At 45.8% G+C, this 11,743-nt stretch overlaps 1 long non-coding RNA gene across 1 annotated transcript; it reads left to right on the top strand.

The window, feature by feature from the left end:
• Nucleotides 1-4,897: 4,897 nt before the first annotated feature.
• LOC140601721 (uncharacterized) lies at nucleotides 4,898-7,093 on the top strand. Its single transcript, XR_012004760.1, has 4 exons — nucleotides 4,898-5,032; nucleotides 5,297-5,388; nucleotides 5,631-5,725; nucleotides 7,033-7,093. It is a non-coding gene; the product is annotated as an uncharacterized lncRNA (long non-coding RNA).
• The last annotated feature ends 4,650 nt before the right edge of the window (nucleotides 7,094-11,743 follow it).

Raw genomic sequence — 11,743 nt, 5'->3', positions numbered from 1 at the left:
TTTCATAGAAGGATAGTGAGGCGCAGAGTGGCAGGGTCACGGGCACTGAGTTACGCGGTCTCCCACTGGAGCTTCGGGCCCTAGAAGCCACAGTTCGGAAGTCCAGGCCCAGTTGTGCACGAATGCATCATGCGTCCTCTCTTCCTGTTAAGTAAGACACATCGTGCGGCTGTAAAAATGTAATATGGCAGCTAAGAAACTATGGAAGGGTACAGAACTCCGAGAACATGTATATTTATAGAAAACCCCTCAGGAAGCATTTATTATTTTCTAGGAGGATCTTGCACCGTGAAGAAAATGTTATGTCATTTAAGTGATAGCACTTAGAGACTGGGGAAAAGGGAATTAAAGTTCTCATGAAAATCTTTTTCTGGGAACTGAAAGGGGTTAGCATTAATTACCTAGAAAATACACCTTGTTCACTCAAGTCCATATAGAGTGATTAACCACTTGCTGAATATTTACTATTTGCCAAGCTCCATGGTAGGCATTTGAAGAAAATTAACTTACATCTTTTTTTTTTTTTTAAGTGAAGTTTTATAGTCCTTTTTGCAATATGAAAATCCAGTTTGGAGAGGTTAGTCAACCGGCTTAAATCGTTGTAGTTGGTAAGATGGTCGGTCAGCACTGACACTCTGGGCAGGATGACTCCTACACTGGCCCCCTCTCCCCATACTCTCTCCCCATTCTGTGCAGGGACTCACCCAGGTACAGATGAAAGCAAGATTTTATTTCATTTTGGTGGTATAATTCTTTTCCTCCTATGCCCTCTATAAAACCATGTGGCCATTCAAGAAATGCCGAGGGAATTTTACATTGTCACAACCTAATTGACCTAGATGCCAGGATTCCTGGTAAAGAATCGAAAGTATCGTGTTCACATTCCTGACTTTCCTCCCAAATAGCACGTATCCATCCATGACCCTCTGTGACAACTATCCAATAAATGCTCAAAATGTAGATACCGTATTTTCTTTTCTTTTCTTTCTTTTTTTAAAAGTTTTTATTTATTTATTCGTGAGAGACACAGAGAAAGGCAGAGACGTGTAGGGGGAGAAGCAGGCTCCCTGCAGGGACCCTGATGCAGGACTTGAACCCAGGACCCTGGGATCATGACCTGAGCCAAAGACAGATGCTCAACCACTGAGCTCTGGGCATCCCTGAACACAGTGTTTTCAAGATGAGATTCATAGAACAACGTGTGTCAACCTCCTCCCTAAATAGGGTTCGAGACTTGCAGGGAGGCTTATGTTTTGTCACTGTGTTCTCGTAACATTACCTAAATACATAGAGATCCTGAACGTCACACGACGGGTGGCCACACCTTGTTGTGCTTTATTTTATCAGTAAAATCTCTCCGTGATAAATGCCTGCCACAGATTCTTCCAGCTGGATCATCCTTTATGGAACAGAGTTCCTGAGCCAATTTTGAGCTCCAGTATTTCTATCAGATTTTAGAAGTCTCACCCTGAGGCAGGTGGGGTGTGAGGGTGCAGAATGAGACCTGCTAACTCACTCTGCTGTGGTCGATTCAGGATGGGTCTTGGTGTCATCAGCTCCCAAGACACACGCCACCTCCATCATAGCCCTCCTCCTCCTCCTCCTCGACCTCCGGCCCTCTCCACCCTGTTCTATCAACCACTTCATCCCCAGCATCACCATGACCGATCTTTAACTCTATGAGAAAGAAATAATGATCTTCATTTTCTTTGGCTGATGGGGCCCCGGAGTTCCCTTGCCACCCATTGGGGTTGACACTGGAGATCGCCTTAGCTCCCTTTGCTCATCCAACTCAATGTAGATTTTCTAATTCTTTGTTCTCCTTCCTTAGAAGCCATTTGTAGTTGAAATCCCGGAATGCCTTGTGCCCAAACTCAGAGTTAGGATATTCCCAGGAAACTTTCTGTATATTAAAACACTGTGAACTGTGCGTCATTTTTAAGAAGTCTTTGGCCTCCTGACACAAGTTACCTTCTTGTGTTGGGCTCTTGCCACTGCTTTCAGCAGCTCCCTGAAGAACGACTTGCCCAGGAGCTCCTGAAGGCAGCTGCAGACAAGTGCCCATGCCCAGGACAGATGGACAATCCTTTCTCTGGGTCCTTGGATGCTTTTTTCCAAACTCAGTTCCACCTGGTGCTGTGGTCAGATCTGCACCTGGTACAGATCCTTTTAAACTCTGTTCCTGTATGGTCTGAGCATCAGCAGTGTTTCTCTCCCTCTTGCTTAGGGCCTATCACCTGGCTGGGGAGAATTTGATGCCCTCAAACTGGTCAGTTTGCTGCTGAGATGGCCTGCCTTGCCCCAGCCCGGTCCCCTTCAAGACAAGGGGATTTTGACAGTTTGCTGTCTGATGACAGAAGAAATAGAAAATAGCAAATAGCTCTCAAACCCTCTCACCTACCTCTGAATCAAATACCTGAAGTTCTGACAAACTATAGGTGTCTGACCTCCCAAATCAGTGTAAAATAAAGCAAGCATCCAGAAAGAACAGAAGTTAAAAAACCCAGATGGGTCCAGAGGAACTTATGAGTATTTCCCAATTCCATTTCATTTCATTGGTTTTCAAATAATTCTTTCCACTTGTTTACTCTGAATCGAGATTCTAGGAAAGGGATACAAACCTTACGTGATGCTGCAGAGAAAGCTGGCTCTACGAGCCCCAGACCCCAAGCCTGATGGCAGCTACGGGAGGGCCCAGGGGTCTCTGCAACAGCAGCTGGGGCAGGAGGGAGGCTGGGCAGGTACCATGAGATGCTGGCGCTGGGTTTTTTTACTCTGATACTGCCTTGCTGAATTGTCAAGGCAAATCGTTCTACTTTTCTGAGTTCTCTCAGAATTCTCTCTCTCTCTCTCTCTCTCTTTTTTAAGATTTTATTTATTTATTTATTTATTTATTTATTTATTGGAGAGAGAGAGAATGAGCAAGAAGGAGGAGCAGAGGAAGAGGGAGGAGCAGGCTCCCCATTAAACGCAGAGCCCAACTTGGGGCTCAGCCCCAAGATCATGACCAGAGCCAAAGGCAGGTGTTTAACCGACTGAGCCACCCAGGTGCTCCTCTCTCAGAATTCTTTTTTTTTTTTTTTAAGATTTTATTTATTTATTCATGAGAGATACAGAGAGAGAGAGGCAGAGGCACAGGCAGAGGGAGATGCAGGCTCTCTGCAGGGAGACCGATGCGGGACTCGATCCTGGGACCCAGGATCACACCCTGAGCCAAAGGCAGACGCTTAACCGACTGAGCCACCCAGGTGTCCCTGTCTCAGAATTCTTATTTACAAAATGAAATGACTTCTCTAAGTCCTTTCTAGGTTGAAGGTGTAAAGGAAAAAGTCGATTGTCAGGCTGCCCTGCAGCTAAGCATGCGTGCTGGTGGGTAGAAGGAGGGAAAGCAAACCGTCTGCCAATTGTGGGGAACAGGGAAATTAAGTGGACACCTGTGGGCAGAAGTATGTAAGTACTGGGGGGCTGCAGCGATCAGGGCTACGGGGGAGGGGGCATTGATCCACTCCCTCTTCCGATTCCCCAGAATCCAGTCCCCATAGGAGAGGTGAGCATATGCCTCCCTTCCTGGCCATGCTACACGGCTTCCAAGATGTTTACAGAGACTCCAAAGGGTGAACCGAGTTATTAAAAGAGTAGCAATTAGGGTGGCCCGTCCCAGCAATTTAAAGTTTCCTGTCTAAGGAAGCATGTGGGGAGAGGGGGTATTCCGGGAGGGGAGAGGAAGCAGCATTCTCGTCTCCTGATTGGGCCTCCCCACAATTCCCATTTCGGAATGCAGGAACAGGAGGCAGGGTGGGGGAGAGACTGCCTGGAGCCCCAGCTCCCGGGGGGGTGGGGGTGGGGGTGGTGATGGTGGTGGGTGGGGGGGACCCACATGCAGCCCCAGATGTTCCAGCCCTTGCAAGGGCCTCCTCCTCCAAGAAGTGTCTCCCTGCTTTCCTCTTTCGGGGGACCTCAGCTCAGCTTTTAAAGCCTCCTGGCATCTCCTGCCTGCCTCCCCAGATTGAGCTGTGCTGGAAGCTTCCTGCTAAAGCGCTCTGTGCACGTTGGCTGCCGTGGGGCTCCCAGAGAGAGGCCGCCTGGTGATTTACAGCTGCTGTCGGAGCCGGGCTTTTCCCAACAGCCGGCGCTGGCCGGGGAGGCATCCCTGGCAACGGGAGCATTTTTGTCTAATTCAGACTAAAGGAAGCAGGATTGCTTTGTTCAACCCTTGCCGGCTGTCCCTCCGGCCAGCCAGCCAGCCAGCCAGCCGGGATCCCCAAGTTCACGTCTGCCCTGCCTCTTGGGCTCTAGAAGCCAGCTCCAGGGGAGCGGGGCGGGGTGGGGGGGGGCTGTCCTGCCACAGGCCCGCTGGAGCCCAGGCCGGGGAGCCTTTCTGAAAGGAGGTTGCACAACGCAGGGCAGGCCCTCTGCTTTGCTTTGCAGTCGTGGTTTCTCGGAAGCCCCAGGGGCCCATCCAGGAGAACGCCCATGTTCCCTCGCTTTATCCGCTGCTCCTTCCCAAGGGGATTTCATTTCCTTTATTATTTTCCACACTTGGCTGCTCTGAGTCAGGTGCCCAAGACCCAGCCTGGGTCGAATGGTTTCCAACACCCTAACACCTTTCTCACCAGCAGCATGTTGCGGTGGGGAGACCCCCGGCCTTGTGCGTACACAGAATTTTGTTCCCGTTCCAGGTGATTCTGTCGTGACAAGTTCCTTCTTTTAATGTTCATTCCTCATCTCCAAAGCCAGAGCAAGATCTTCTCTGGGAAACTGTTGTGTGGAGGAAACCTAGCTTGGCCGGCGCCCAGTAGGTAAATGAGTAAATGCAAATCAAATAGAGCTCGTAAATTTTGTGGCTCGTCTTCTGCTTTTGTTTTTGTTTTGTCTCCCTTTTTCCCTAACAGTTTTTCAGCCTACCGTGTCGATGGGGACCCAAAGGAATGCTTCAAGAATGTGAGAGTCGTGACTGAGTACAAGCTTGCTAAAAATCACTTTTGCAAGACTCAATTTGACCAGGCAGTGTCAACGACATGAAACTCCTAAGGTAAGACTTAATGGTGATATGATTGGCAGTAATATTTTGCAAAGGACACAGATCATGAAAAAAAAAATACAAGTTTTTTGTTTTTTGTTTTTTTTCACGTGGAGAGAACACAGATTTTTATCTTGGGGGTGAAACATCTCCTTGGGAATGTTTACTGCTGAACGGCAAGTGACAGGCCATTTGAAAGAGGAGAAAAACACTCACTTTTGCTTCCCAAGAATGGGTGTCTCCCATCTGAGAAAACTAAGGACTTATTTCTTTCAGGAAATGTGCTAAATTGACCCTGAAATAGAGATCTGTTGCCTCCCAGTCTCCATTACCAATTCCTTGTCTCTGCTAACCCTCCAAGAGCAAAGGTATGGAGTTTTATTGACCAGAAATGGAAATTGTTTCCTTTTTTTTTTCTTTTTTATCGATGGGTCTGTGATTTGGGGCAGAGCATACACAAGTGAGCCTGATCTTATGCTGACATCTAAAGTCTTATTCCAGAGATTCCCCTGGGATATTCATGCCCCTTGGTATTATCTAGAAATTTTGCTTGAAAGGACCCGGAATAGACAAAGTTAGTTATTGTTACTGTATCCCTCTGTCTTCCCAGATGATGCCAGATTGAGTTTCTTCCATCTGTGCTCTGCACCTGTGTACACACACACACACACACACACACACATGCATTCCTGGTTCATCTCCCAGGTAAGCCTATGTCCTCTACTTTCCTCTTTCCTCTGGAAAAAGCTCTCCTATTGCAGTATCTACACACACACACACACACACACACACACACTGTATATTGGAGTACAAGAGATTTAAATTATACTAAATTGGAATTCAAAAGATCTGAGTGTATCCTTTAGGTTTTGTCACAAACTGCCTGTGTGACCTTGGGGAGTTTTATTCTTTTCTTTTTTTTTTTTTAAGATTTTGTTTATTTAGTTGAGAGAGAGAGAGAGAACACACCGGGGGGAGGAGAAGAGGGAGAGGGACAAGCATAATCCCTGCTCAGTGCAGAGCTCAACGTGGGCTTGATCTCACGACCCTGAGATCATGACCTGAGCCGAAATCAAGAGTTGGACATTCAACCATCTGAGCCATCCAGGCGCCCCAAGGAGTCCTTTCTTGTTTGTAGATCTCCATTTTTCCCACATAGAGACTGAGGCAACCAGACCAGCTAGCTTCTAAGATCTTTTCTGATGTTAGTTGATTCTAGATTTTTACAGCTTCTGGTCTACCCCAGAAGCTCCATCCAAGAACAAAGTCAAAGCCAGCCTCAAGTTTATGGAGTGACAAGGAAGGTGAGAGCCCATTAAGGGAAATCAAAAGCCAAGGGTCCCTTTCTCCACCACTGCAAGCCTTGTCTGTAGCACGGCTGTGTTTAATAGCACTCATTTGTATTATGAGAAAATGTGGACATTGGCTACAAGCCCCACTGATTTCTCATCCATCACCTTGGACTTTTATAAGAATTAAATAAAATAATTCTAGGATTCCCATCAGTAGTGAACAGCTAAGTAATGTTTGGCATACTCACACTTTATTTTTAAAATATTTCATTTATTTATTTGAAAGAAAAAGAGAAAGAACAAGCTGGACAAAGGGCAGAGGGAGAAGCAGACTCCCTAGTGAGCAGGGAGCCCAATGTGGGGCTCGATTCTGGGATTCTGGGATCATGATCTGAGCTGAAGGCAGATGCTTAGCTGACTGAGCCACCCATGTGCCCTGTACTCACACTGTAGAATACTACACAACTACTCAAAGGAAGGCATCAGAGCTCACCAGGCTGACTTGGGAAGGGTTTCCACAAGGCATTACTGATCGGAAAAAGAAAGCAGTAGAACATATGAGTATAGTATTATCCCATTTTTGCAAAACAGCACCAGAAGTTTGATATATGTGTGCGTGTATCTATTCACAGATCACCCTACTGCACACCAGGCATCTCCACTCTTACCCACTCTCCCCAACAGTTTTAACCCCCTGTCCTGCTTTCCTTTTCCCCACAGGATGAGAACTCTGTGTGGTTGTTTGTTTGCTGTTACTCATCGCTTCATCCTCAGCAACTGGTATAATATTTGGCACATAACTAGTATTTAATGAATATATGTAGAGTGAACGAATGAATGGAGTGAACCAAAGCGTATGAAAATGGAGGATACATGGAAGAGCTAAGGCGAGGGGGAAGGTACAAAGGGAGAAAGCTATAGAAAAAAGGCAAAACTAAGTTGCATTAACCATGGCATGGTAATAGGATTGCATTTACATACTTATGAATGTATCTGTGGTTGTGCATGTGTCATTCAAAATATGCATGATAGGGGCACCTGGGGGGCCCAGATGACTGGGCATCCACCTTCTGCTCAGGTCATGATCTCCAGGTGCTGGGCTCCAGCCCCATGTTGGGCTTCTGGCTTGGCAGGGAGTCTGCTTCTCCCTCTCCTTCTGCCTCTCCCCCTGCTTATGCTCTCTCTGTCTCTCTCTCTCAAATGAATAAGTAAAAAAGAAAAATTAAAAAAAAATATGCATGATGAATGGACTCCCTCAAACCTCTAAGAGGATTTTGTAAAGTCCCTTCACTCTTCGTTTTCATATGATCTCGGGATTTGCAAGGAAGTGACTTTGTGGTGACCCTGGTACTGGCATCCCAGCGTCTGCAGTTCTTCCCCACACCCTCCTGCCCGGCAGGGGGAGATGTGGTGTGGTCCCTATATTCTCATCATAAGGGTGTGGCCTTGGCCAAGTCAATTCCATGCACTGGATTTGTGTTTGCTCATCTTTATAAGAGATCTAAGGACACAGATCTTTGCGCACACCCAGGTTTTTAGTGAAGGCTGTGAAGGCAGTGCCAACCTCCTCTGTGCTCTTCTCCATCTCTGATCCACTTTCCCTCCCATGCTGGGTTTCCAAATGCAAATGGTTATTTCGCTTGCAGACGAATATGAATCTCTAAGCAATAGTAGCATCTTCAGAGTTCGGGTGAGGATTGTGTCTTATCTTTGAAGTGTCAACATTCAGCCAAAGGCCTTGCTCAGAGCAGGGGCCCAGAACTCTTTTTTTTTTTTTTTTAAGATTTTATTGATTTATTCATGAGAAACACAGGGAGAGAGAGAGAAAGAGAGAGAGAGAGAGAGAGAGAGAGAGGCAGAGACACAGGCAGAGGGAGAAGCAGGCTCCATGCAGGGAACCCGATGTGGGACTCGATCCCAGGTCCCCAGGATCACATCCTGGACCAAAGGTGATGCTAAACCCAGGCTGCCCCCAGAACTCTTTACTAAGCTCCATTAGTGTGCAGCCCTGATGCCCTCTGGGATCACTGGGGGTTCAAGTAAGCTTGGCTCAAACCCCAGCTTCTTGGCTTGGATGAGGATGGACTCCTGGGGAGAATTCTGAGGATTTGGACTTTCCTTCCCACTGTTTACCTCTATTTCTCCTGTGGATTGTACCGACCTTGGCCCTGACTGCCCCACACTGAGTCAAAATTCTACCCCTTAACTCATTCTCATTAAAAAAAAAAAAAAAAAATCACTTGCACTAATGATCCAGTATTATGGATCTAGTTAATATTTCTGAAAATTTGAAGAGTCTCATCACTCCTGTATGGCTTTTGACCACCCCTTATAGGCACCACCCCTCCTGCCAGACAGCTTTCCAACACCTGCATTTTTTAGCATTTGATTTCTGGCTCTGTCCATCTCCCTAGGAAGTGTCTGCTCCAACCTCGGATCTTCATGCCTCTCCCACCAACCTTGAAATTCCAGCAAATAAAATGTCTCCAGCCTCCAGGCGAGTCTACCAAATTATTATGCTGTTCTTCCACAGTCATATATTAACCTAAACAGAGTTCCAGATGTTTCTCAGGGTACAACGGATAGGTTACTATACTTCAGGCCAATGGATGGAGGCAGACATTTGCATAAGTAATAGGGACGTGACATGTTACATTAAGTCCAAGTATAGAGGACAGCACAAATAAAGTGCTCTCTATCTAAAGCAAGCAAATATTAACCGTTGGGAGCAGCATATATCAGAGAACCCGCTGATGTATTCAGTAGTCACTAAGCATCTGCTAGGAATGTCCATTTCTGTGCTGTAGGCTGGCCATCCTGAGGTGAGTCCACCTGTTAGGAGAGAGGACGTGCATTCAAACGCTTATAATTTAGCTCAGGGACTGTTGCTATTACAGAAGAAAGGTGGAACGTTCAGAAGCAGAGCAGTACCATCCCATGGACACATCTTTCCTGAGGTTGTAGGAGATGGTTGGTGTATTTGTCAGCCAGAGCTCCCATTACAAACCACCACAGGCCTGGGGACTTAGACAGCAGAAATGTATTTCTCATAGTTCTCAGAGCTGGAAGTCCAAGCTCAGGATGCTAACCGATTTGGTTCCTGGTGAGAACAATCTTCCTGGCTTGCAGACAGCTGCCTTCCTGTTGTGTCTTCAGATGGTAGGAAGAGTGTGAGCCAGCTCTCTGGTTCTCTTCTCATAAGGACATTAATCCTATTGGATCAGGGCCCCACCCGTATCACCTCACATAACTTGTGACTTCAATTGCCTCCATAAAGACCCTCTCTCCAAAGGCAATCACCTTGGGGTTGGGTTTCAATATATGAATGGGAGGAGGGGTGGCATTCAGTCCCTAGCAGATGCTATTTTGGAAATCTTTCTAAAGGGTTATCTAGTTATAAAGCCATTCCAGGCAAAGAGAATGCAAAAAAAAAAAAAAATGATGGCGATGATGAGGATGGTAATAGTAACAATACTGATGACCTGAACCGTGTTCCTGTGAGGAGCCCATAGATATCCCTTATCAGTTCTAACAACAGTATCACCAGTCAAGTGGTACGGTGCTTCTTTAATAGAGGAGAAACATGAGGCTTCAAGTGATTTCTGCACGAGACCATTCCACTGGTTAATTGGTAGAGAGAAGGTCGAAGTCAGGTCTGGTTATATGAACTAGCACTGCCATGCTGGGGACTCGTACAAAATGTTCCAGGTGCAGGTGCTGTGTGACCTTTGCTCTCCCTCCCCCATTGACTCTGGAGCCTTACCTTGAAGGGGCATGGAAACTAGCCAGAGCTTTTCTCCAGACTTTCAGCAGCCTTGTACTCAGGGCTACGAAAGAGCCGATATATGTAAATCCCAAGTATCTCTCTTAGTTTTACCTTCACACCAACACAATAGGCAATGGAGTTTTCTAGTGGAGTCTAAATAGCTCTTTTGTCAGCCCACAGGCTTTTAAGCCAAATTTGCGCTTCTAGAAGCAATTTTCTCAGACCTGGTTGGGGTGCAGGGAGACAGCTAAATGCTTCTCTACCTCTTCTTGTCTGACAAATTGAGGTTCCTGTAAAGAAGGGGGGAAATCCTAATAGTGATTCATCTGTAGCTTCTACTCATGTCTGAGCTTTCTGAGGGATTGTTTATTCCTTTTCTCCTATCCCCTTTACCTTACTGTGCATTAAAATTCTACATGAAGCCTTTATGAGTTTGAGGGCAAGTCTGAGTGTGCCTGGGATGAAGCCATGTTGAGAATCAGTGCTAGTGGGTGCATATTTCACAACTGGCACAGATTAAATTGTGTGTTCTTAAACCATTTACTTAATCTCCTGACCCTCAGTCTCTCCTTCTATAGCAGTACTTCCCTCACAAGATTGTTATGTGGGAAGAAATAATGCAAAATATATACATATATATCATCTAATAAAATAGACACAAAATAGATACTCAAAAACTAGTAGTACTTTAATTTTTAACGTTAGCACTTTATTTTTTTAAATTTATTTATTTTAGAGAGAGAGAGAGGGACAGCGTGATTGGGAGGGGCAGAGGGAGAGGGAGAGAGAATCTCAAGCAGACTCTATGCTGAGTATGGAGCCTGACTTGGGACTCGATCCCAGGAATGACCTGAGCCAAAGTCAAGAGTTGGATGCTCAACAGACTGCATCACTCAGGCACTCCATCACTGGCACTTTAAAATATTAGCAACACTAGTAATATATTATATGGTTTAATTCTGATTCTCAGAAGGAAATAAGTAATATGTCTAATTTGATATTTCTTATATTTCTAAGTATACCTGAAATTGGTATACTTAGATTGGTCTGCACCTGGTCAGCTCTGAAGGTCACAGCCCATTAGCAATAACAGTAGAGGGATGGATTGGCTGTTACTGAGCACCACCATATGATAATGGTGTCTTGCTCAATCTTTGCATTCACTTCATGAAGCATCTGTTATCAACTCTGTTTTACTGATAACTTTCAGTTCCCTGAGTTCAAGGGCTGTGTCCATTGTGTTCTCCCCAGAGGGTTGAGGGCCAAGGACAACGCCTTGCAAGGACATTCAATAAGTATATGCAGAGTCAATGTTTATATTCACTTTCTCTAGTCGGTCTGTAAAACCGACTAGAGTCCTGGGTCACATCTCTGTTCCCTTACTTCTGAGCACAGAGACAGGTATGCGTTAGGCCCATTGTTAAAGACTGGGTTTAAAAATCGGTAGTTTAAGGCAAAGGCCATGAGAAAGGGACTCCACAGAGCATCATGTGGAGAAAGTAGGAGGTCACTGGTCATTTTGCAATGAAAAAGGGTGCATCCTACTCTCAGGGAAAGTGGGAGGGAAGAGAGTAAGCAAGAAGGTAAGGAGGCAAAGGAGAAAGAAGAAAAGTGTTCCTTTGCAAGGTGGGGTAGGACAGTGATTGAAAATTCTACCTTTGAGTC

This window comes from Canis lupus, chromosome 12 (genome assembly GCF_048164855.1).
Source record: "Canis lupus baileyi chromosome 12, mCanLup2.hap1, whole genome shotgun sequence".
In the NCBI taxonomy this organism is placed as follows: Eukaryota; Metazoa; Chordata; class Mammalia; order Carnivora; family Canidae; genus Canis; species Canis lupus.
The sequence above is the reverse complement of the archived record's forward strand: the minus strand, read 5'-3'. Positions and strand labels throughout refer to the sequence as shown.